Source organism: Sinohyriopsis cumingii, chromosome 12, assembly GCF_028554795.1.
Source record: "Sinohyriopsis cumingii isolate HCF-2022 chromosome 12, ASM2855479v2, whole genome shotgun sequence".
Taxonomy (NCBI): Eukaryota; Metazoa; Mollusca; class Bivalvia; order Unionida; family Unionidae; genus Sinohyriopsis; species Sinohyriopsis cumingii.
Window position 1 is genome coordinate 37,626,448 of NC_142972.1, and position 27,128 is coordinate 37,653,575.

A 27,128-nucleotide genomic window follows, 5' to 3' on the forward strand; every position below is an offset into this window, starting at 1 on the left:
ATAATGAAACACTGCCTGTACAATATACATCCTTAAACACTGCTGCTAGACATAAAATTTGACCTTTGATCAGATTTTGAAGAGTTCTGGGATGGCCAAAAGGTGTAAAGAATTTATCAAAGCTTTTACTATGGTTTTAATTTTAATATTCCTCAAAGGAATTGCACATGGAATTCTTGTGGATGCACGCATGGTTAACAAGTATTGATTGCCTGACTTTTGAGTTTATTCATATCAAAATGTGAAGTAAATAAGAAAAATGGTTCCAAAAATTCTGAAATAAAAGAAATAAAAAATGAATAAATGTTAATGTCATTTAGCACAAAGTCCCAGCATTCATCGTCCATGTCTGATAAAGTTCTGGAATTCTTGATTGTCTAGTATATTGTCATGGTCCAGTCATCTTAAATATCATCTGACAAATTTTCCTGGACTTCACTGTCATATGTGGGTGCTTATGTAGAGACTGAGCTTGGATTCTGTAAGTATCACTTACTTAACAATGACAAATTTACACATTGGAAAGGAACATTAACAAAGCTGCACTCTATTCCCCAAATAAGAACTCTTTCACTAGACAAAGACTTCTCAAAGGCAAAAAGCACCTGATAATAAAAGACTGAGAAGCTCCTGTGTCCCATAAAAAAAAACTACAATATGGTGAATTAAATACCAAACAGTTCTATCACAAGTCTAAAAACATTGAGTATTCAAAATGAAATCCAGTGGTGTTCCATATCAGTTCTGATCTACAAATAGGCTGGAAAAGTGTTGATGTGCTAACAGTCTTGGTGTATCACAATTACATAATCCAAAATGTATCTAAATGAATTCACAATAATCCCAAAAATAGTGACTTTGTAACCTAGTCAGAAAGTATCATTGAGCACTTTGTTATTCCAGTGAATATTAAATAAATAAATCCTCTCAAAAATTAACTGAAACACAATGCTGATTCCTCTAAAGACTGATGTTAAGATTGGAACAATGAATTTCTGTTTACTTCTCTCTTAGTCAGAAATTTAAAATGTGTGCATTTCCTATTGTACTAATTTTAAAGTTAGGGTGGGTAGGTAGGTTTTCAAAAACAAAAAGACATACTGATTAATATATATAATGTACTCAGTGCTTCAAAGTACTGGACAAAACTGGGTCAATTAGATGTACTAAATCAATGTCAGGATTTTTCAAACATTTAAATTTTTTTTTACATGGGGTCAAAAGGGTGCTAGGGTTAGCAGTGAGAACCAGGGACGGTCAGCAAACCAGGAGCACACATTTGTTTTGGCCTAAAAAAAACACTAAAACAAAACCTAACCAGGATGAGGGTCATTTTCCCATCAAATTCATAAACAAGATCCCTACCTGAAATTTCCAAGGTCAAAAGGCCACATAAACATATCTACCTCCAAATGTTAATTATCTTAATACACAATATACAATCATAGACAAATATCAGCTCCATAATATGTTGTTTTAAAAAATGACATTAGTTAGGTAGGTCCGATTCCTACCCTCAATTATGGACAAAGGTAAATCACATAATACAAATTCAAAATACATAACACTATATGAAGTGAACTGTTGCACGTACCTTTTAGCACCATGTCACATACTAAAAACATATAAATATACAAAGTACTCACCACATATGAAAAACCATGGAAGAACTCAGGATGCTCATTACAGCAATGAAGACTTGCATAGGTAGAGATTACAGGCACTTTTGAAGAGGGCAGGTTCTATAAGTACTCAATCAGCACAAACTGAAATAGACATGAATACACAATATAAAACTGAAATAGACATTAACATATAATATAAAATTTCTGATCATGTATTACTTGTGTTAAATACATTAAATATTCTCAAATTTGATGTTTCAACCACCTTATTTATTAGAAGAATACACATTTCCCCATGACTCCTGATATAGCTAGCTTAAGGTCATCACACCTGTTCCCTCAGGCAATACTGCTGTGCTCCAAATTCACAAGATGGTGTTATGGCATGTGAAATATTAAACCTATTACAGTGTATTGCCTTCTCCACTGGAAAATGTTCTCTATAATGTTGTCTGGTTGTTATTACTTTCACCTTCAGCTCCAGTACTAACAGTTCACAACAGTGTTGCCTGGTGGGGTATATTGTTCCCACCTTTGACTCAGGCACTAAAAGTTCCCTACAGTGTTGTCTGGTTGGGTATATTTCTCTCACCTTCAACTTGGGCACTAACAGTTTCCATGGGAGAAGGCAATAACTGAGTAGTAACATGCAACAAACACACAACAGTGTGGAACCTAATATTCATTACTGGCAGATCCAGGTCCAAGGTATTCACAGGTGGGTATATGTTACACAGGTTTAAACAAGAATACACTGATATATATATATATATATATATATATATATATATATATATATATATATATATATATATATATATATATATATATATATATATATATATATATAATCTTAGCAATGTTATAAAGTAACAGCACTCAGTAACCAAAAGTATTGGAATTGACATATAAATTTTAGTAACGTTATAAAGTAACAGCACTCAGTAACCAAAAGTATCGGATATTGCATTACATTTAGTCTCAAATAGCATCACACAGTAATGGAAAGTATTGTCACATTATACTTAGTCACTAACATCACTCAGTAACCCAAAGTATCTGACATTTGTTATATATATATATATATATATATATATATATATATATATATATATATATATATATATATATATATATAGTGTGCTTAAGTTTTGTCTGCGGTAGAGGGTAATGCTTACCTGATTTTATTTTATGATTCTAAGAAGTAGATAAGATGTTTACTTGGATCTGAATTTAAGACCTGTGTTTTCCCCAAAGAAATTCTATTATGTCTTAGGTCAAGTGAAATTAGAATCTGTAGGATTTGGAGTCCAATTAGTCATTCCTGTTTTATGATCAGTCTGTTGAATCACATATAGTTGTTTTCAGATATAATTTGAGAGGAATTATTTATTTAAATTATTCACTGGAATTACAAAATGCTCATTGAATTTGGGACTATTGTTGACACATTCAGAAACATTCTGAATTATATCATTGTCATTCATCAAGACATTCAAGACTACTGAAATTCACTCAGAACATTCTATACTTCTGGACTTGTGATAGAATATGTTTAGGACTATTTGAAATGTAATTCATAATATTGTGCCTTTCGAATTGTGAAATTAATTATTTGTTGATTTTACTAAACTTTATGGTTTTCTGTTTTTCTGTTACAGTTTAAGAACAAGGAGTCATAACATGTTACATTACACTTATTCTCACAGTAACATCTCTCAATTACTGAAAAGTATCAGATGACACATTAAATTTAGTCGCAAAATATGCTCAGTAACTAAGTGTAACTGACATCACTTTACACTTAGTCACAAATTACCACTATTCAGTAAACAAAAGCATAATATATCAAATTGCATTTATTCACCAAGTAACATCACTGACAGTAGCCAAAAGTATCAGATGTCACATTAAACACATGTAACAGGAGAGGTGCTAAGCAGTAAAACAAGCAATCTAATGATTTAGTTTAAATCTGGACCTGCTAATAAAAAAGATGGAAATTTTATTTAATGTTTTTCCTTTTGTCTATTTCATAAAGTCTGTTTGATTCCTCCATTACTTTCCAAAGCTGCTGCTTTTAAAATGTTAAGAAAGAAAATCATGACTCTACACATACAATAATCTCTCTCTCTCTCTCTCTGTGCTTTGCAGCATATATTTCTAGATACCACTTTGAAATGAGCCTTCAGTATTGTGTATTATATACAACATATATATATGTTCAAATCATTTATTCAAAAAACATCTTTAAGGTTTTAACACAGAAGATGAGTCCTTCTCGTCTAAACTATTATAATATTTCCCAAATTAGTACCGTCCTTAATGACAGTAAATATCACTTAAGATTTGTAAAACAAGAGTAACTGAATGGGACAATGCCTGACCACTGTTTAATGGTTCTATATATAGACACCAATATGGTAGGTTTGTCTCTGGAGATTATTGACCATTTGGTCTCAATGACCAGGACCATTTCAGGTCAAGATATGTAATCTTGAATTGAGCTTATTGTGCGGAAACCATTATTTTCTTAGACTTAACATGACATGCATGACCTCTGACCATTTGACCACAGAATCTAGAACTTTCTTTATTACCCCAAGTGCAAGCCATCCACAAAGTTTCATCAAGGAACTTACTAAAGAACAAAAGTTATTCCATTTTTCTTCACATCAAAATGACCTTGATCTTTCACCTTCTGGCTCAGAATAAGCATGCCTCTTCCATATCTCAAGCACAGGCTCTCCACAATCTTTGCACAAGATGCCTAGTTTGAGACAGCAATTCTTTATTTTCTTTTATCTTTTATCTTTTGACCTTTGACCTTAAAATCAATGGGCTTCTTTCTATCTTCCCTAGCATGTAAGATATCCACAAACTTAAAGCAGATGGATGAGAACTGACATTTGTGTGCAGAACCATAGGTTCTCTTCAAGCTGCAAACTATCCACAAAGTCTGGTAACTGTAGATGGTGAAGAACTGGAGTTCTTGTACTGAAACCAAATTGGTAACAGGCACAGTGTGTCAATGTATCATACCTTGAGAAAAAAATCTGAAGCCAAAGCTCAAAATAAGGGAAAAGAAAGATACAATCAGAACATTGTCATCCAAAACATACTTAAAGAGGCCTGATCAAACAAAATACCATCTGGCATTATCATAAATGCCCATCAATTAGGTGTTACATATTAAGGAGTCAGCAAATCAACTGTTGTCAATAATTAACATTTCAGCGTGGAAAAAAATATTTTTGAAAAATCTACATTACCATGTTTTGAAAAAAAATCTTTTTTTGTGAGCATATAATAATAATGATGAGGACTTTGTAAAGATATTGAGATGAACCATGGCATGGCATAATGCAGATGGCATTAGATTTTTGTGTGCATATATATTATGTAGATAACCCAATTCAAGTTTGGTGTTAAATTAGATTTAGGCAGAGGAATGTCACTTGAAAGATGTCAGGGAAGTGCGAGCCATTGCAGGCCTACCCATTACTGTAACCAATATTTTAATAGGGGTGATACTCAAGATGGAGGATTGATACAAAAACATTCTTACCTTATAAAAGTTGCTTCCAATCTTCAACATACATATATAATTATCAGTCCTTTGTCTCTGTATTCATTACCTTTATTGATATGTATCATATCATAAGTTACATATTACTATACATATTGACAGACTGCAAATGCATACTGTTTCATCCTGACATTTTAATGCTAAAGGGCCTGTACTCTCATACCATGCATCATCGACAGTCCTTAACTACAGAGTCCAACGAATCATATAAACCACACTTGTAAAAAGTCTAAGATCTCAGCTGGAGGTGTATGTTGCTGTTTATCCATCAACTACACTAATAATAATGAACATCACCAATAGAACAAAAGCAGGGTCTAGTAATTATTTATATGATTATTTATACAATTTACAAATTCAAGAGAAATTAAAAGCAAAGTCCTTCTGTTTCTAATGTATAAACAACTGCACTTGTCTATATCTTGGATTAAAAACATTTTAAGTTGATATCTCCAAAAATGAAACCTTAAAATGTCTAATGAACACACAATAAATTGATGCAACCAAACTTTGATTTTGATGATATATAACAAGAGTGCTGTGAATGAAACATACCTGCCCCATGTTTAATACGTGTATTCCTCTATATAGATAGCTTAAATTTTAGTGCAGAAACCATTTTATTTCTTTCAGTTAGTGACTTTGACCTTCAACTTTTTTAGCCCCAAAAGAGATTGGTCTTTTTTTTTGGCCTTAAGTACAAAGTTTGGTTGCAGTAAGTGATGACAAGTTTGGCTACTGTATAGAAAACTGCTTTTCTTCATCTAGTTACAGAGGCCTTAACCTATGTCTTTCTAACCCCCAAACTGAAATGGTTCTTTCCTATCCCAAGTGAAAACCATCCATAAAGTCTGGTTACTGTCAATGGTGAATAATTCAAGTTATTGTGTGAAAAACATTTTTCTTCTTTCAGTTAGTGGCTTTGACCTCTGATCCAAAATATTAAAAGTTTCTTTCTTATTCCAGTGCAAGGCATCTATAAAATTTAGTAACTGCAGATGTCAAGAAGTTACTCTGTGGAAACCTTTTTCCTTTTTTCGGTCTGTGACTTTGACCTTCAAAACTTTGAGCCCAAAATAGAGTTCTTCTTTACCCCATGTGCAAGCCATCCACAAAGTATGACAAGTGTAGATGGTGGACAACTCAAGTTACTGTGCAGAAACCGAATTTGTAATAGATGGACTGATGGACTGGTGGATAGATGGATGAATGGACAACATGACATAATACACTTAGCCTTGTTATGGATGGCATATAATAAAAAGAAGGAAATAAATGTACAAGGATAAATGTTTTTATTGAATGGATAAAAAGCTATTACCTTATATACTTGATTACAAGATGAATCCAACAACAAATTCCACAGACTAAGATCTGCCGGCACATTATGTGCCAGAAGATCTGGGTCTGTGCAGTTTGTTAGGAGTAATCAGTAGAATAAACAACACAGAGCTTGATCTGCAGGTGCATATATGCCTTTGCAGATTAGTATCTTGGTTGTATGCAGTTTGAATTGACTTATAAGCAAGTATATATGGTACATATAGAAAATTTTCTTTGGTGGACAGGTTGATTTTGCTGCTGGGTAAGTAAAGATTGTTTTTACTTGCCCACAAAAAATGTACATCTCCAGCCATAAATGTGTGTGTGTGTATGTTACTTAAAATTTATACACTGGTATTATGTCATACATTGCATATGGCACCACTATAAATGCCAAACAAATTCTTTCATATGGCAGTTAAGGATCACATCCTCAAAACTAACCTACTTGTTAGAACTCTGTTATTATTATTCACAAATACTTCTTCCATATCCTTTATTCCACGTGCATAATTGCAATGGTTTAACCATCAGTTCTCAAAACTTGAAACAACTAATCACAGCACATATAGCCAAAACAATCAAGAGTTAGGACTGAGCCTTCCATAGACCGATTGTTAACCAATACTCAGAAACCTGGCAAAACTTACTAATGAAGACTAGGCGACTGAAAATGACACCTATATGCAGATTGTTACATGACAAAATTAAATGAATGAGAAACACATTTTTCAAGACTGTATTGATAAAAACTATTGGGAACTCTTCTCAAGTTTGAAATATTTCCCAGTGGATCAAAATCAATGTTCTCCCCAAAACCACCCCAAGGATGCATAACAAAAATTCCAGCAACACAGAATGCACCAAGACTAATCCAAACATCGTATGTGCCAATATACTGGGAAGTTATTTAAGGTATCAAGTCTGAGGTCAAACTCAATTTCTATCTCATTAATTACATTGCAATATCTCGAAATTAGGACACTATTCGATAATTACTACTTTGCTATCTCATTATTATGAGTTACATCTAGTTATCTTGTAATTATTACAATGCATCTCTTATTCACACAGAAATTAAAATTTATGTTTTGACAAAATAGGCACTTGCCATATATACTTGAATACAAGTCAAATCCAACTGCAACCTGATGTACCATTGCATGCTGGGAAAGCAGATCTGGGTCTATTCAGTATGTTAGAAGTAGGCACTAGGACAAAACAAGACACCTTAATTGGCTTGCACATTATGCATTTATTGCTTGCAGTTGGACCCAACATTTGAGTGTATACTGTAAGCATTCTCCATTACCTTCAGAACCAGAACAGTGATGAAAGAATCATATAATGTGAGAAATCCATAAACCATTCATCCTTCATGTGCTGCTCATGGACTGTAATCTAACATTTATAATTGTTAAACTTTAATCATCAAAAAGAATTATATACTGCAAAAATGTCAAAATTTCATTATCAAAAGGAATTGTGTATTAGCTGGATATTTTAATGCCTTTTAGTAATTACATTTATTACCACATGTATCAGCTTAAAATTCTATTCTTTTATTCAACGTAAACACTGTTACTTTAAAAGACTTTTAACTAGCTGTAGAAGCAATCTGTTAAAATCAAGGTCTACGTTTAATGCTGGAGATATTTTATTTTAATCATAAACTGAGCATATATATTAATATAGAGTAATAATGTCTTAAGAATTTTAAAATTTTGGTTATAATTTATAAAGTGCTCATTGCATTCCTGCCAAAATTGAATAATTTTTGTGTTCATATTTAAGAGATGCTAACTCACAATTACATGATAACCAACACATATTTACTATGCAATTACAGTATAGCTAACACATAAGTACTATACAATTACAGCATAGCTAACACATAATTAATATGCAATTACAGCATAGCTAACACATAATTACTATGCAATTACAGCATAGCTAACACATAATTACTATGCAATTACAGCATAGCTAACACATAATTACTATGCAATTACATGATAACTAACACATAATTACTCAGTAATTACATGATAACTAACACATAATTACTATACAATTAAGAGACAACACAATTACATTGCAAATATAAGAGCTTAGTAATTTCTACAATATACTAAATCTTAATTACAAAATCCTAATTTGCAATTACAAGAAAGGCAAGTTGCAATCATGATTTAACTAAGTTACCATAAGATAGCAAAGTTGTAATTATGAGATAGCCAAGCTGTCATCATGAGACAGCCAACTCATAACCACAAGGTCAGCTACAGGAATAATGAAAATATTAACTCAAATAAATCTACATCTCTCACTAACCACCCCTACCCCAAGATACAGATAAATCTATAGACCACAAAAGTGCAGAGTTCTTCTGAAAACAGTACAAGTACATTGACGTGTGTGTGTATGTGTGATTTGGATTTTTAACGTAGCTTTAACAATTTTTCAGTCACATCACTAAGATGTCTGCAGTGTGGCAGTTTATAGTGATGTCTAACACTGGGGTATCATGCCACATACATGCAGCATGATGTCCCACCCAGTCTCATTATCCTGACACCAGGCTGACCAGTCCTAACATTAACCTCTTAATGCAAGCGCCAAGTGAGGCAACTGTTAGTACCATTTTTATAAGTCTTTGGTATGAATCGACCAGGGATTGAACCCACAACCTCCTGCATCCAAGGCAGATGCTCTAACCACTAGGCCACTGGAGTTGTTGAGAGGACAGCATGAAATGGAAATGTAATAAGGAAGGCTTCATTATGCACATGACTGCCAATGATGCAGGAACTACCAACTCCAGTTAAATCACAGACATGAACATGTCTGCCAATGATGCAGGAACTACCCACTCCAATTAAATCACAGACATGAACATGTCTGCCAATGATGCAGGAACTACCCACTCCAATTAAATCATAGACATAAATATGTCTGCTAATGATGCAGGAACTACCCACTCCAATTCAATCATAGACATAAACATGACCGCCAGTGAAGCAGGAACTACCCACTCCAATTAAATCACAGACATAAACATGTCTGCTAATGATGCAGGAACTACCCACTCCAATTAAATCACAGACATAAACATGACTGCCAGTGAAGCAGGAACTACCCACTCCAATTAAATCACAGACATAAATATGTCTGCTAATGATGCAGGAACTACCCACTCCAATTAAATCACAGACATAAACATGACTGCCAGTGAAGCAGGAACTACCCACTCCAATTAAATCATAGACATAGACATGTCTGCTAATGATGCAGGAACTACCCACTCCAATTAAATCACAGACATAAACATGTCTGCTAATGATGCAGGAACTACCCACTCCAATTAAATCACAGACATAAACACATCTGCCAGTGAAGCAGGAACTACCCACTCCAATTAAATCAGACATAAACATGTCTGCTAATGATGTAGGAACTACCCACTCCAATTAAATCACAGACATAAACATGTCTGCCAGTGAAGCAGGAACTACACACTCCAGTTAAATCACAGACATAAACATGTCTGCCAGTGAAGCAGGAACTACCCACTCAAATTAAATCACAGACATTAACACGTCTGCCAGTGAAGCAGGAACTACCCACTCCAATTAAATCAAAGACATAAACATGTCTGCCAGTAAAGCAGGAACTACCCACTCCAATTAAATCACAGACATAAACATGTCTGCCAGTGAAGCAGGAACTACCCACTCCAATTAAATCAGACATAAACATGTCTGCTAATGATGCAGGAACTACCCACTCCAATTAAATCACAGACATAAACATGTCTGCCAGTGAAGCAGGAACTACCCACTCCAATTAAATCAGACATAAACATGTCTGCTAATGATGCAGGAACTACCCACTCCAATTAAATCACAGACATAAACATGTCTGCCAGTGAAGCAGGAACTACCCACTCCAATTAAATCAGACATAAACATGTCTGCTAATGATGCAGGAACTACCCACTCCAATTAAATCACAGACATAAACATGTCTGCCAGTGAAGCAGGAACTACCCACTCCAATTAAATCAGACATAAACATGTCTGCTAATGATGCAGGAACTACCCACTCCAATTAAATCACAGACATAAACATGCTGCTTAAGAGGATTATTTTAATGTATGCATGATTTTCATACTCAGTGTGACATAGCTAGGAAAAGATTGACAAGATTTTTTGTGGCATGTATTGCACAGGTTGATTAGCTAATAATGCTGATAAAAGTTTATTTCAGCTTCATCACTTATGTTTTGAACTGGCTTTTTTTTAATAGAACCTTTGATTAGTAACACTTTTGTTAGAACTTTTGATTAGTAACACTGTTTGACATTTGTAAGCCACAGTACAGTTTCTTAGTTTCTGTTGATCCTGCAAAAAGCATCCCATGTGCATGTCCACAAAGTATGTCCAATTGCATTGAGTTGTTTCTTCGTGTACATGTAAATGTAGCAGTACAAAAACAAACACAGTACCACAAGAATCCTAGTGATGCTTTACCTAAATTGTCAAAATATTCAACCTACTCTGAGTAAGTCTAACAGATGTGTAGGGAAAAAGATTGAATTTCTAATCATTTCAAATAATGCCATCATTGTGGCTATTGTAAACCACATACACATTTACAAACTTGGGTAAACTTTGAAGCCATACTACAAGAAGGGCTAGCTGACACATGTACAATATACAAATGATACCAGTGATGATCGGCATGTATTCCACCTATAGATGGATAGAAAACAAATGTGAACATAACTAGACTTCCTTTTCATTTTTAAATAGTAGCATCTAATTAAAATCAGTAATATTTACAACACATATACAATATCATAATCTGGACCAACTGTATTTTCGGCCCAGAGTATTGCCCACACCAACATGCAACCTCTTCTCAAGTTCATACATGTCACTGCACCATCAGTTCAAAGGTAGGACAAATATGACATTAAAAGGGTAGGACAAAAATGCCTTTTCAAAGGTAGGACAAAAATGCCATTTCAAAGGTAAGACAAAAATGCCATTTCAAGGGTCAGACGAAAATGCCATTTCAAGGGTAGGACAAAAATGCCATCTCAAAGGTAGGACAAAAATGCCATTTCAAAGGTAGGACAAAAGTGACATTTTAAAGTAGTACTGAAAAGCCAGTTCAAAGGTAGGATAAAAATGGCATTTCAAAGTAGGACTGAAAAGCAAGGTCAAAGGTAATCTACTGTACACAATATTTTATGGATGAAATCAACCACTTTTGAAAAATTAAACAATTTTTCTCTTCAAATTTAAAAAACAAAATATTTTTACATTTTCTTCCACACAACAAAGAAATCAGTCAGAACCTGTCTTCTGGTAACTGGAAATGTTCTACCAGTACACCATGTGCAATGATGTGTGCTGAGCAATCCAATGATAACTGATGTGTAAATAAAAACTGTAAATGCATTACCTTTTTGCTGCAATTTGGGAAGTTGAAGGTCAAACAAAAGATATTACTTGAGACATTGTAAGTAATAAAGGCATCAAAGGTTGTTCATTATGGCTTCTAAGTCTTTCATTCAAGCCAAGACCAGATCCAAATATCACACTGAGGAAAGGGGACTTAAATTTCTCTATCAAGGACACAATGTAGCAGCCATCCAGAGCTGTCCTGGGTGGGTATCAAACCTGTGACCCTTGCATCAGAGTCTGATGCTCTACCAACTCAACTATCATGGCTTCCATTAATTCAAAGTGACTAAGGGGAAAGAAATGATATCACCAAGCAACAATTCTTCTGTAACACAAACACCCACTTTGAAGGCCTTATTTGACACTGGATCAAATGTTATGTCTCTGTCACAATCTAGTGCTGATACAGAAAGGACATTCTCACTTCTTTGAATACTGAGTGATTCAAAGAGAAATCTGTCAGAAAACTACTGAGTGGTTCAAGAGGAAGTCTTGCTGGGAAAACTAGAGTGGTTCGAGGAAAAAGTTGGGCCAGAAAACTACAGAGCATAACAAGAGTCTACTGAGTGTGAAACTTAATAATCTCAATGACTTTCATGAGTGTGGTCAGCTGGCAATGAACTTGTGAAGAAAACTAAAACTGACTGCAGACTTAGAAATGAGATAGGATGTAAAACTCTTCCTTAATCATTTAATAGTATTCAAAAATACTCAAACTTCAACTAATTATTAATGTAACATCTCCCATCAGGATCCATAAATACATATTGTGATGAAACATTCACCTTTTATCAGTCCTCTTAAAATGTATAAACTTAATGTCAATAAAAAAAAATGCAATTGATTTAGAAGTTAATCTACTGATTAAATAATTCTGGATCTACTGATCTGATGTCCTGGTTCTGTGTTGACTGGTTACTGTTTTGTTTCAATTTGTATGTTATTATAAACCCAATTTTTTTTTCTTTCACTTCCTCTATTATTCTATCACTAAGCAGCTTGCATTTTCCAATGTTTCTTTTTAAACAGATTTAAAAAGATTTTTTTTAATCAGCGAAGTAATTAAAAAGTTATTCATTTCATCCAAAGAACTATGAAATACACAATTCTGCATGACAATTTTTTCTTAATAATAGAATGAAACCCATAAGATCTGAAATAAAATATACCTGTAACAAGAATTTCAACCAAATGTCACAATTCTCTATCAAGACAGTTAAACTTTTGTTAATATGTGAACTCCATTTCAGCAGGACCCCTTGTCCTTCCCATCCCCACTATTTTTCAAAGTTCTGCCACTTTATTTCTTATTGAAAACCTGTAGATGTCATGTGCTCCAGAATGAATAACATCAGACTGGTGTTTCAAGACATGTAGATGTCATATGCTCCAGAATGACAAACACTGATATGGTGTTTCAAGACATGTAGGTGTCATATGCTCTAGAATGACAAACACTGATATGGTGTTTCAAGACATGTAGATGTCATATGCTCCAGAATGACAAACACTGATATGGTGTTTCAAGACATGTAGATGTCATATGCTCCAGAATGACAAACACTGATATGGTGTTTCAAGACATGTAGATGTCATATGCTCCAGAATGACAAACACTGATATGGTGTTTCAAGACATGTAGATGTCATATGCTTCAGAATGACAAACACTGATATGGTGTTTCAAGATATGCTGACTGCATATAATCCAGAATGACTAACATCTACCAGGCATTTAAAGACATGCAAAGTATACTGTGCTGCACAAAGTCAAACTTGGTCAACCAGTTCTGAAAGTTAGTTTTGCTTGCATCACAGGTGGCATTTCCATCACAGAATAACAGCTGCATTTTGACATTTTGTCTTTAAAACTAAATCTCACTTCCATGTTAACTTTACCATTCCAACAAGCAAGATAATCACATATTACATAGTATATCAAGTAAAACACAACTACAAGAAACATTACCACTAATGAAAACCCCAGACAATAATCTTCCATATTATTGGTTTAAAGATTCTCATTCACTGCAACAAAATGCTCAAACTTTCTTCTTTCAAAACACATATAATTTACCCAACTTCAAATGAGCTGGGGGCTTCCATTTCATGTATTTTACCTATGCAAATTAGCCTAATGGGCTCTGCCATAATGATGCTAAAAGGATTAGTATTACAAAATAATTGCCCTACCTATTGTCAATCAATTAAGTAATCAGTAGAAAGGTGGTTGTTTATCTCAGACTGTTTTTACCTTTAAATTTTTTCCATGGCAATAAACTATATTACATGAGCATTAAGCATGAAGCTGTGCAAAATAAGACTGTTTACTGTTTATATAGGTTACAGGTTACTGGTATATACTGCACTGATCAGAAGGTCTCCTGCTCTCTCTTCTTTGGTATGCGAGTCGCAGTAACCTCCCACATCTGAGGCAGATGCTCTGACCACTAGGCCACTGGAACAATGATATCAAAAAGTGAATTGTCCATCTGTGTTCTTCAGGTAGTGATCATGATAGTTACTATGTTTCAAAGTAATCCATTAAGAACTGGGAGACTAGTGCAAATGAAAGAGTGGCATACACTGTTACAAGATAAGAAGGGCAACAACTCCAACAAAAAATGTTGCAATAAAGCGATTTTGTTGATATGTACATCTTCAACTGAAGACAACATTATTTAAAAAGTTTCAACCAATCCATCAAAAAGCTACAGGTCTAGTTGTGCTAATGAGCACTAGATGGAAGGACAGACAGACAGACAGACACAAGGAGTACTGTAGTGTCTTGCAAATGGTCATGAACATGTCTTGCCAACAGAGGCATAGATTATGCCTCACAAATAGAGGCATGGATGTCTCAACAATAGAGGCATGGATGTCTCATCAATAGAGACATGGATATCTCACCAGTAGAGGCATGGATGTGCTTCCATGATTATGTAAGAGTTATTGCCCTTTTTTGACTTCATGTATAATCGTTTTTGAGGACCTTTGCAAACTGCACAAACCCAGATCTGCCATCACATAATGCATCAGCAGATCAGGGTTGTGCAGTTTGTTAGGAGTAATCAGTAGAACATACAACATTGACCCTGATCTGCAGGTGCATAATGCTACGGCAAATTAGGATCTTTGTTTTTTTGCACTTTGTCTTAACTTATAAGCAAATATTTACAGCAAGTTGGTTGCATTGTATGACAAAATTTCGGGTGCTTGTACTTTTAGTTGATTGCTTTGGAACCGTGTTTGCATTATAGTCATCATCATCAAGCATGCATGTTGTCATGTCAATGTACTTGTACTGTTTTCAGAAGAACTCAGTACTTTTGTGATATGACTGAAAATTTTTTAAAGCTACATTAAAAATACTAATCACACACACACACACACAAACACAGTTCCACAGTTCCATAATCTTCAGGGTTCATGCTAATGCAATATACCTCTATAATGTACAACTTAAAATAATATCATACAAAAGGATTTTTAACTTACCCATCATGCAATATCCTGGCTCCTTATTTTCAAACAGTCATTCTGAGCCTATAGACTTTATCTAGAAGTGGTATGTTTTTAATATGCAATACATGTACCAATGAAAGCAGCAGAGGTCCAAATAACATCATCCATAACCCTTAAACAACCAATTGGATGTGAAGTAGGAATTTAGATTTCAGCACTTCAGTAATCATAAAGGTACTTGAAATTATAGTTTGTAGTCTGTACCTACTTAAAGGTTTCTCTTCTTCATCAAATGTAAACAAATAGAAAAAAATTAAATAATTGTCTAGTACACCTTCATTATAATGCTATCCATGCGATCCATTGAGTGTGTGTATGATTTGAATTTTTTAACATAGCTTTAAAAAAAAATCAGTCACATCACTACGATGTCTGCAGTGTGACAGTTTATAGTGATATCTAGTACTGGGGCATCATGCTGCAGACATGTAGCATGATGTTTCACCCAGTCAGATTATCCTGACACCAGGCCGACGAGTCCTAACACTAACCTCATAATGCTGAGCGCCAAGCAAGGGAGCTGTTAGTACCATTTTTATAAGTCTTTGGTATGACTCAGCCAGGGATCGAACCCACCACCTCCCGCATCCAAGGCAGATACTCTAACCACTAGGCCACCAGAGCAATCTGTGAACCATGGAACATACTGTCTTATAGTGAGATCACATTATAATGAAGTACATTATAAATATTGTTGTACTACCCTTTACATCAGACCAATGCCCTCCTTGTAACAGTAACTGTTTTACTAAAGGGCATTATAACGAGCAAGTTATGATGCTGTAATTATTAGTGGCCTAAAATATTTGCTTTATTCAACAGATTGACAAATTTTACCAATCTGATCCATTACTGATCTGAATTTATGATGAAATGAACATGACGGACAAAGCTCTGTATTAGAACAGTAGGGCTATGAAGTGTATAGCATAGTGATACCTCGCTATAACACCATTAACAGGAGCCATGAATGAGGTTGTTGCTTTGGGTTCAGCATATGATATGCTATACATGGTGGCTAGTATAACTGGTGGAGGAAGAACCCAGAAAAATACTGGGAAGAACCACCAACCCACGTTAATACGCTTCCAAGCTTTTTTCACATACCCATGCTGGCCAAGCCTAAGACTCAGACTCATGTGGATATAGGTGAGATGCTGGTGACCTGTAAAGGTGAGTGCCTTAGACACTTGGAAATCCAGGGCTCTTCATAAATGGGGTAGCATGATACAGACATGGTCATCGAATAATGAATGTATTGCTGTTCATGTATATTAGAAGAGCAAGGCCATTAATTATATAGTACAGTGATACCTGGCTATAACTCCATGAATGGTAGCCTTAAATAGTGTAGCATGATTAGACTGGGGTACATTACACGGAAAACAGAATTCAGTTAAGTACTCCAAGTCTATATCAAACTCCAGCAGGCACAGGGTGACCTGCTTGAAGTTTCAGTGGCCATTTCAAAGCTTAGGTCACAAGTCCCTAAAAATAATATGGCTGCATTAGACACTAAAAGTCAAAATGAACAGGATGTGGCATTATAAGTAGAAGATTAAAACAAGAGGTTTTAATTAAGGGAAAATAAAGAGGAATTTTAAAACAATAAAATTTATTATTTTAACAATTTTTGTTTATTGTTGTTGTTCGGGTTTAATGCCATTTTTCAGCTCATCAGGGGCTATACATCACAGCCAATACATCTGGTGGAGAAAGAACCAAGAAATGTCCCAGGAAAAAACCACATCAACCCACAGGAAGCTAGAGACAAGCTTTGTCACATACCCATTCTGGCTGAATCGGATGTTTCAACAGTATAACAAGATGTGTCAGACAGAACTGGCAACAGTATAGCAGGATCTGTCAGACAGAATTGTCAACAGTATTCCATTATGTGGTAGACAGAATTGTCAACAGTATAGCAGGATCTGTCAGACAGAATTGCCAACAGTATCCCAAGATGTGGTAGACAGAATTGTCAACAGTATACCAGGATGTATCAGACAGAATTGTCAACAGTATACCAAGATTGTCATCTATGTCAACCTCAAGCCAGCAATAACATTTTCACAGTATTGAATCCCTAAACTCTCTTGATATCAACATTTTTCTTGACTGATACCATTAGCTGGGGTCAATTCCACAGATCATGTATTACATCAATCATTTACAGGTTATCAGCTGACATACTTGCACATAAAGATACAAAAAATTAATGTGCAAGCTGGCACTCTCACAATCAAAATGGGATTTTAGTGTAAACTAAATTGTACTGTCAATTAGTAGTGGAGAAAGAACTCTGGAAAAACCTAGGAAGAACCACCAAACCCATAGGAAGCTATTGGCAGTCTTTCACATATGCCAATGTAAGCTTAGGCATGACACAAAACCAAGCTCAAAGAGGTGAGATGTCAGTGATCTATATAGGTGAGTGGTTTATACCACTAGGCCATCTGGGTCAACTTGTATCAGGATCACATAATAATGAGGTGCTTTAACATGAGGAACTATTCTATATACACAGTATAATGTGATACATGGCCATATCCATGTCTTACCAAGGTCCAGAGTATGTTGAGGTGCTTTATAGTGAGGGCATATGGATTCATGGCAACATCCATGTCTTAACAAGGTCCAAAGTATGTTGAGGTGCTTTACAGTAAGCCATATCCATGTTGCATCAGATCACTGTTATACTGAAGTGCTTTATATTGGGGGACTACTGTATACCTATAATATAATGGAATGCATGGCCATATCCATTTTACAGCAGGAATGCTCTATTGGGTTACATTTTAATCGGGGACTAGTGTACTTGCTCGCAAGTGCACCACATTGTAAACAATGTAGACCCTGTCATTTTATTACACACTGGCAGATTAGGGTCAATACATTTTGTTCTAGTGACAATTTCAAGCAGATAGTATAAAGACCTGATCTGCCGGGTGAATATATAAAAACAGATCATGGTCTTTTCTGGTTAAAGACATTTACACTTTGCAACAGCAACACAGATAAATACGGTTAAAATCCTGCAAATCTTCGGATTCATTATCACAGAACATAGATATTAAATGCTTCAAATCAGAGGGTGGCTCCATATTGCTGAGAAGAGTTACATTTAGCACTACAACAGAACCCAATAATGGATGATACCGTATTTCCCCAGTGTAAGACTGGTGGGTGAGGGTGACAACATAGTGATGCATTTGTCATAATGCAAGTGGTAGAATTATTTATCAAACATACTTTCAGCAATAGATGCTTCATTTTGTAAAAATGGACTGGCTTTTATCATTAAGCATGGCTGATTCCAGGTAAAGATTACATGTATACTGATGTAATGGTAGCTATCAGTGACAAGACAAAATGAGTATATTGGTGTCAGATTCCTAATATTTGCTGGACATGACTGGCAAATGAGCTCAAATGACCATTTGCTAACATGACATGTCAGTGGCTGGACATAAGGTGCCCATAAATACCCCATCCATTTATGTGGTCATTATGTCTTTCCAAGTTTGAACACTCTAAATCATATGGTAAGACCAGAGAGGTATGAAAGCTGTAACTGAATGATTGACCAATGGTCTGTATCATATAGACATTACATGTCCCCAACACCATTTGCTTTTTGCTACCATATGTACTTGCTTACAAGTCAAACTGGACATAACACAGAACCTAATACGCCAATATACAATACACCAACTGATCATTTTCTTGGTTGTTTGTTTTACTGATTACTCCTAACATACTGCAGACACCCAGATCTACAACTACTTTATGCAATAGCAGATTTGAGTCTATGTAGTTTGTAGTAAATGAACTCGATTTATAAGCTAGTATATATGATATAGTGTCTGGTGTCAGCATCTATGTAACCTTTACAATAAAATATGATGTACAGCCTAGGGGGGCCCCGAGTGGCCGAGTGGTCTTAAGTGTTCTTCGTTACAGATCACTGCCATCTCACCTCTGTCTGCATAGGCTTGAGTCTTGGATTCGGCCAATGTGGGTATGTGAGAAAGCTTGCCAGTAGCTCCTCAAGGGTCGGTGGTTCTTTCCAGGGATTTCCCGGGTTCTTCCTCCACCATTAATACTGGCCGCCATGTATAGCCTATTGTGTGCTGAAAAATGGCGTTAAACCCTACAACAACAACAACAACAACAACAACAACCTAGGCCTGAATACAATATGATGTACAGCCTAGACCAGAAGAAAATATGATGTACAGCCTATGCCTGAATAAAATATATCCGGCCTAGGCCTGACAAAATATGGTATACAGACTATGCCTGAATAAAATAGTATGTACAGCCTAAACCTGAATAAAATATGATGTACAGCCTAGGCCAAAATACAATATGTTGTACAGCCTAAACCCAAATAAAGTAAGATGTACATCCTAGGCCTGAATAAAATATGATGTACAGCCAAGGCCTGATTAAAATATGATGTACAGCCTAGATCAGAATAAAATATGATGAACAGCCTAGTCCTGAACAACATATTATGTACAGCCTAGGCCTGAATAAAATATGATGTACAGCCTAGACTACAATAAAGTAAGATGTACATCCTAGGCCAGAATAAAATATGATGAATAGCCTTGACATGAATAAAATATGATGTACAGCCTAGACCCAAATAAAATATGTACAGCCTAGACCCAGATAAAATATGATGTACAGCCTAGACCCAAATAAAACATGTACAGTGTGAACCCAAATAAAGTATGATATACAGCCTAGACCCAAATAAAATATGTACAGCCTAGACCCAAATAAAATATGTACAGTGTAAACCCAGATAAAATATGATGTACAGCCTAGACCCAAATAAAATATGTACAGTGTAAACCCAAATAAAATATGATGTACACCCTAGACCCAAATAAAATATGATGTACAGCCTAGACCAAAATAAAATATGATGTACAGCCTAGACCCAGATAAAGTATGATGTACAGCCTAGGCATAAATAAAAAAGAACAATGATATCAGTAGCAACAACTGACTCTTACTGTTATTATTTAAGAACTTTATGGATTTAACCAAATAAAACTTTTACATTAGAATTAACTGGAAATGCCAGTCAGTTAAGAGTCAGGTATATTCACGGAGTCTGCTTGATATTTTGTCAATATATAATTACTTGTTAAAAGCACTGGAATGGAAATTACTGATGTTGGGTGAAAAGCTAAAAGTGTTCAGTAAAAAAGCTTGTTTACTGTCACTTTATAACATACTGTTTGACAGAAATGTAGTGAAGCATATAAGGATAATACTAAAAATGAAATCACTGCAAATCCAGAACAATGACTGTGTGTGTGTGTGTGTGTGTGTGCAAATGCATGTATGGGTATGTGGTTTAATGGTACCTAAGCAGTTCTGGCTATATACTGTATTTACCAAATGTTTTGGGACATCATATTTCTTGGGACACAATAAATTATTTTTTAAAGTAATTTGTTTGTGCACTGTATGTTTTGGGACTTTATTTTTTGAAGATGTAAGTTAAAAGATCCTTTTAAATCACTGAAAAATTACAAGTCAGAAATTGGACTCAAACTTAAATTGTGTTTTTAAAAAAAATATTAAACTGTGTATTAGAGAAACTTTTTATTCCACTGCAGCATCAATTCATCAGCCCAACCCTTCTCCTGGACATGTATAATCCATAATTTCAGTATATGATTGTTTTTAGCTCCCTCACACTACGAAAAATTATCAATGGAGGAAACACATCTCCTACTATGGAAACTGCAAGGACTAAAGTTAGAGATTTTATCTGCACCAGTTGCGCAAATTCTTACACTTCTGTTTGATTTTATTTTCAAAATGCCACATGAATGCTGGAAAAAACTAAACCAAAGCAGTGGCTTCTATGTCAGCCGGTTTTGTTATATATATTGGTTACTACCAGTTATGTTTATTCACCACCATATCTTCTATTCATTTGCACCGCTCCAGTGGCCCAGTGGTTAAAGCGTCTGCATTGGATGTGGGAGGTCATGGGTTCGATCCCTGACCGAGTCATACCAAAAACTTACAAAAATGGTACTAACAGCTGCCTCGCTTGGTGCTCAGCATCAAGAGGTTAGTGTTAGGACTGGTCGGCCTGGTGTCAGGATAATGTGACTGGGTGGGACATCATGCGACATGTCTACGGCATGATGCCCCAGTGCTAGACATCACTATAAACTGCCACATAGCAGACATCGTAGCGATATGACTGAAAAATTGTTAAAGCTACGTTAAAAATCCAAATCACACACACACACTTTATTCATTTGCCATATGTAATCATAACTGACTGAGGCATTTGACCTATATGAAAAAAGTTTCACCATGCATTCTAGGATGAAAAGAAAAAAAATCATTTATTTTATCATGTCCCAAGATATATGGTATATATAGTAATGCCAAGTAAATGTTAAGTTCTAAAGAATAAAGATAAAAATTGCTTAAAGTGTTTGAAATATAAACCCTTGCAAATAAATTTTATTTTGCTGGTTTTAATGGCACTTTCAACACAATTTTGGCTTTGTAATGCCAAAGAAATGGGAGCCAAGTATCTTTGCAAAGGACACACCATGACAGGCAACAAAGTCCCACCACCACTGGATTACTAATCACTCTACCAGCTGGATACCATATATTACAAGTCAAATACTCTACCAACTGGTTAACATGGATTACAAGTATAACACTACCAACTGGATACATGAATCACTAGTCTAACACTATACCATCTGAATACCATAGATTACTTGTCTAACACTACCAAATAGGTATGATGGATTATTAGTCTAACACACTACCAACTGGGTAGCATGGATTACTTGTCTAACACTAATGGGTACCATGGATTAATAGTCTAACAATCTGCCAACAGGGGACCATTGATTAGTTGTCTCACACTCTACCAACTGGATACCACTGATTACTAGTCTAATACTCTACCAAATGGTTACCATGGGTTACTAGTCTAACACTACCAACTGGGTACCATGGATTATAAGTCTAACACTTTAACAGATGAATACCAGATGAATACCATGGTTATTAGTCTAACTACCAACTGGGTACATATACATGTATTATTAATCCAACACTATACCAAGTAGGTACCACAAATTACTAGTCTAACACTCCACAACTGAGTATCATAGGTTACTAATCTAAAACTGCCAACTGGGGACCATTTATACTAGTCTAACATTACCAACTTGAGATCATTTATCACTAGTCTAATACTACCAACTGGGTACCATGTATTACTAGTCTAGCATTAACAATGTGATACCATGGTTATTAGTCTAATTACCATCTGGGTACATGCATTATTAATCTAACACTATGCCAAGTATGTAGCATTAATTACTAGTCTAACACTCTACAACTGGATACCATGGGTTACTAGTCTAATGCTACCAAATGGGTACCATGGCTTACTAGTCTAACACTGCCAACTTGGTACCATGGGTTACGAGTCTAACATTACCAACTGGGGACCATTTATCACTAATCCAACACTACCAACTGGGTACCATGTGTTACTAGTCTAACACTGCCAAATGGGTACCATGTATCCCCCTTGCAAAGAAGGTAAATATGTACAGTACTTCTACAAAAGATAAATTATAAAAATGTCGAAATGCTTTAAGAAACATTTAAAACAAAAGATCCTTGAAATATAGGATCAACATTTTATATATAAGCCACCATGAGATGAAATATAGCATGATCAAAAAAAATAATGCATAATCAGCTTTTCTACACATATTTTGCCTACACAGATATTATATCAAATATAATTTAAAAGCTATCTCAAATGTAATTTAAAAGATTTATCTCAAAGCTTTATCTCAAATGTACCTTAAATGTTTTATCTCAAATGTAATTTAAACGCTTTATAATTTTTGACAAACCTTGGCCTGTAATCCAAAGCAGAGTTGTCACTAATCATTTCTTGCTTGATTCAAATCTTATTACATCAGAGCTCCCTCTACAACAATGTTTAGGTACCATGAATTGACTCACCTTATAACGAGGAAAGTTATGAGAAGGACATGTCTTAACAGAACATTAAAGAACAAAAATAGTATCAAGACATGAAATCACAATGTAACTAGTTATTGTGAGCCATGAGATAAAAATAAACTGAAACAAATTAAATATCATTTATAAAACATAATTAATTGAATTGGATGCATATACTATAGCAGATGAATTATACAGAGGGACTTCATAAAGAGTGACAAATGTAATAGATATAACACAAATCCATTTCAAATTACTGATCAATAAACAACTCTAGCTTGAATGGGTCAGCCTACATAAATGTTCAGACAAATTAACACTCTGTCATCAACTTGTTTTTTCATGCACAGCATTCCTAACCCTGATTACCAAGAAATTGCACTGTAGAATCCAGTCTTTCCTCTAGTGGGAGGATTGATGTATGACATTTCCAATCTAATCATGCAACACTGGAAGCACTATTTACACAAAGAACTACACAGCACTTAAGAAAGTATAAATCTCACAGCCAGAAATCTGTACATCAAGGTATGGCTATAGCAGCAGTTTCAGTACAAGCAATACCAGTTCTTTTGTGGCCACCCTTCATCACTGAAAAGGTTGTTCCCATATGAAGGACGGCCAAATCAGGAAAAAATAACAATTCACCAGGACAGGTTGGTATCTTAGAAAGGGGCCACCTCGTTGGGGCAGGGAGGAGAAACCTTTCAAAACGGGAACCACTGTATAAGCCCACAAGTAAATACAGTAGCAGCCTTACAGGAGATGGTACGTGGAAGGAACTCGAAGTCTGAGCGCACCACCTATTCTTCCCCAACTTAAATTGTTTGAGATTTAATATCATCCACTAGATGGAGTACAACTAATGCTGTGCAAAACATGTCCGTACTCTGCAGATTTCTTTTAAATAAACTTTGCTCCTGTCAAACTGTCACTCAGATCAAGCCAATGACTAGCTTTGTTACTTGAGTATAACAGGTAGCTCAGGTATTAACAGTTTTCATTACCAAACAAAATCTACTAAAAAAATGTACAGATACTTGCCTATAAAATTGAATCAAACTGCCGTCACATAATGCACACAGATCTCAGTCTATTTTGCTTGGTTTACTAATTAGGTGCACAACTAATTACACATAACAAACTGCACAGACCCATATCTGCCAGCACACCATGCGATGTCAGATCTTGGTCTGTGCAGTTTGCAGTTGGACTTATAAGCTAATATATACGGTATTTTAAAGAAGTCTTGTTCATCAGAATCATGACAAATGGAAAGACATCAACAATTTGTACAATTCAAGAAACGTAAATGTTCATGCAACATTTCAAAGTTCCATTTTAATTTTTAAATAACCAACACTTACAAATCAGTTTAAATAGTTTAATTAAAAATACTAATTGCTCAATCTTCAATCAATTACAATGGAGTCTGCCTTACAAATCACTTTATGCAAAGGACACCTGCTCATAAAGGAAATTGTCAGTCTATGCCGGCATGAATGAAAACATCCACAAACTTTTCTACACAGTATTTTTTATGAAATAATTTTTCAACTTCCGAAAATTCCCTTTAATATGGCCTCTGTAAAAAGAACACTTGTCAAATAATACCCTGTGCAGTGGTCTTTAGTGTCAACCTATTTTTAAGGACAAAACTGTGTGTTCCCTCAAGTGTCCACCAATGAATAAAGACAAATTTTGAAGTATACTCAGTACCCACTACCAATAAGGTTACGTTTTGTCAAACTCTGATCATCCGTCTGTCAATAAGGACAAATTCTGTGGTCCTTTCCGGTGTCCACCTGTCGAAAACGAAAAATAAACCATATTCCATTGAGTGTCATTTGCAGAGTGGATTGACTAAATAATTAGTACTCCATTTATATGGGGAAAAAAGTGTGCTCCACTGTCAGACCCTAATACATTCCCCTCCGCCATTACGTTCTTCAAATTGCTTTCCTCCGACCATCCACTCTGCCTCTCTTATCAACACAATTTACAACTGTCCGTTTTGCTATTAAATCCATTTTTATGCCAATTCTTTGTGCGTGTGTGTGTGTGTGCGCGCTGAATACTTGTATTGGTCCATTTTTACTTTAAAAACAGTGATAATATCACAACATCGATTACTAATTATTTAATCACAAAAATCACCCTTTCTCCCAAAAAATATTATTTTTTTGTGTAAAAAAGGTGGCCACGTTCAAAAGTTACTTTTTCTTGCTTACCCTATGTAAATACCTCTAGGAGAAGCACTGACAAGTTTTTTTTTATTGCCTCTTTTCGAATCTTGTAAAGTTAATTATCAGTACAAATTTACACATTCCCATCAGAGCCAGGTAGAAGTTAGATATTATAGTATCCGCCAAAAGTTCAACAAAACCTATTTGATCAAAACTGCTCTGATATTAAAAATATTATCGGTTGTATCTATGCATCGCAATGGTATTTATGAACTTGAATGCCGACAATATCGGATTATCTGTAAATAAATGTACCTTTGGAGATAACTAATTTCATTACCATTGGCAAGGTAAATGAATTCCTTATCATCGTTGTAAACTGCAAGAGGTACATGCACGTGACTATTAACTGTAAAATTAATTACTATTGCATCTGGGAGTGTGTCTATGTGAGTTTTAAATGTATATGAACGCTGAAATTCAACGGCAAAAACTATAGAAGGTTAGATGGCGTAAGCAAGAAATGTGAAACAAAGAATGGTTGCGAGACAAACTGTCAGTAAGAGATACAGAGTTACATATATATACCTTGTTTATTGCTACAGGAGAAATGGGAGGGGAATAGAATGTTTACTTCCGCTTTTTACACAATTTGCGATCTATGACAGATTAAAAAAGCATTACAACCAACACATAGGTGAGGATCAAAAATAAATACCTAACACTTTTTTCAGAAGGACATCCGCCGAACTTCTGTACGCCAAAGCCATTTTCGTCAAGATTACTCGAAGTTGGAGTCTTTAAACCGTTACTTTCGTTCGCAATAGTCATGTTTATGTGTAAATACATTTCCTCACTAACAAACCTACATCCACCGTGTGTAACGAGCCTGGAAACAGTACAGCCCATGTCGTATTATGTCACGTGGCAAATTTTTCGCGCCAAAAGTCACTGTGCCAAACTAAACGCACGAAATAATCAGCCGATTTGCTAAGATGGAAACTTGTTATGCCATTTGAGATAAGAACAAAATAATTCCTATGACTTCATATTCCAATATACCATTTCTATTCTTGGTCTGACCAATAGCCGTCAACAGATTCACAGTGCAAAGAAATTAAAATTTCCACATGCGTGATGGTGTACAACAAAGTAACATAAATTTGTGCATTTACACATTTTAGCAAAATGTATGTTTATGTATACGTTCTCTTCCTTGAGTTATAATTGGTCAACAAAACAAAAACTAGTTAAGCATTCCTTTCACAATAATAAATTACAAAGAACAGCGGTGCTGTCTGATAAGGAATTAAACTCGTGTTGTTGATATATGGGTCTGGAGGAAAAGAGAGCC

General features: G+C 35.2%; 1 protein-coding gene across 6 annotated transcripts in view; it reads right to left on the minus strand.

The window, feature by feature from the left end:
* The window catches only part of LOC149786272 (suppressor of lurcher protein 1-like), a 533,176-nt gene extending 506,565 nt beyond the window's left edge, over positions 1 to 26,611 (minus strand). For 4 of the 6 annotated variants that reach the window (XM_089976657.1, XM_089976656.1, XM_089976652.1 and 1 more), the window contains exons 1-2: positions 26,493 to 26,609; positions 1,647 to 1,766 (exon numbers count right to left, since the gene is read on the minus strand). The gene's annotated coding sequence lies outside the window, so the exon portion shown is untranslated. Of the gene's footprint in view, positions 1 to 1,646; positions 1,767 to 15,509; positions 15,629 to 26,492 lie in introns of those variants that run through there. The other 2 variants (XM_089976653.1, XM_089976659.1) reach the window with 2 other exon arrangements.
* Between the last annotated feature and the right edge of the window lie 517 nt (positions 26,612 to 27,128).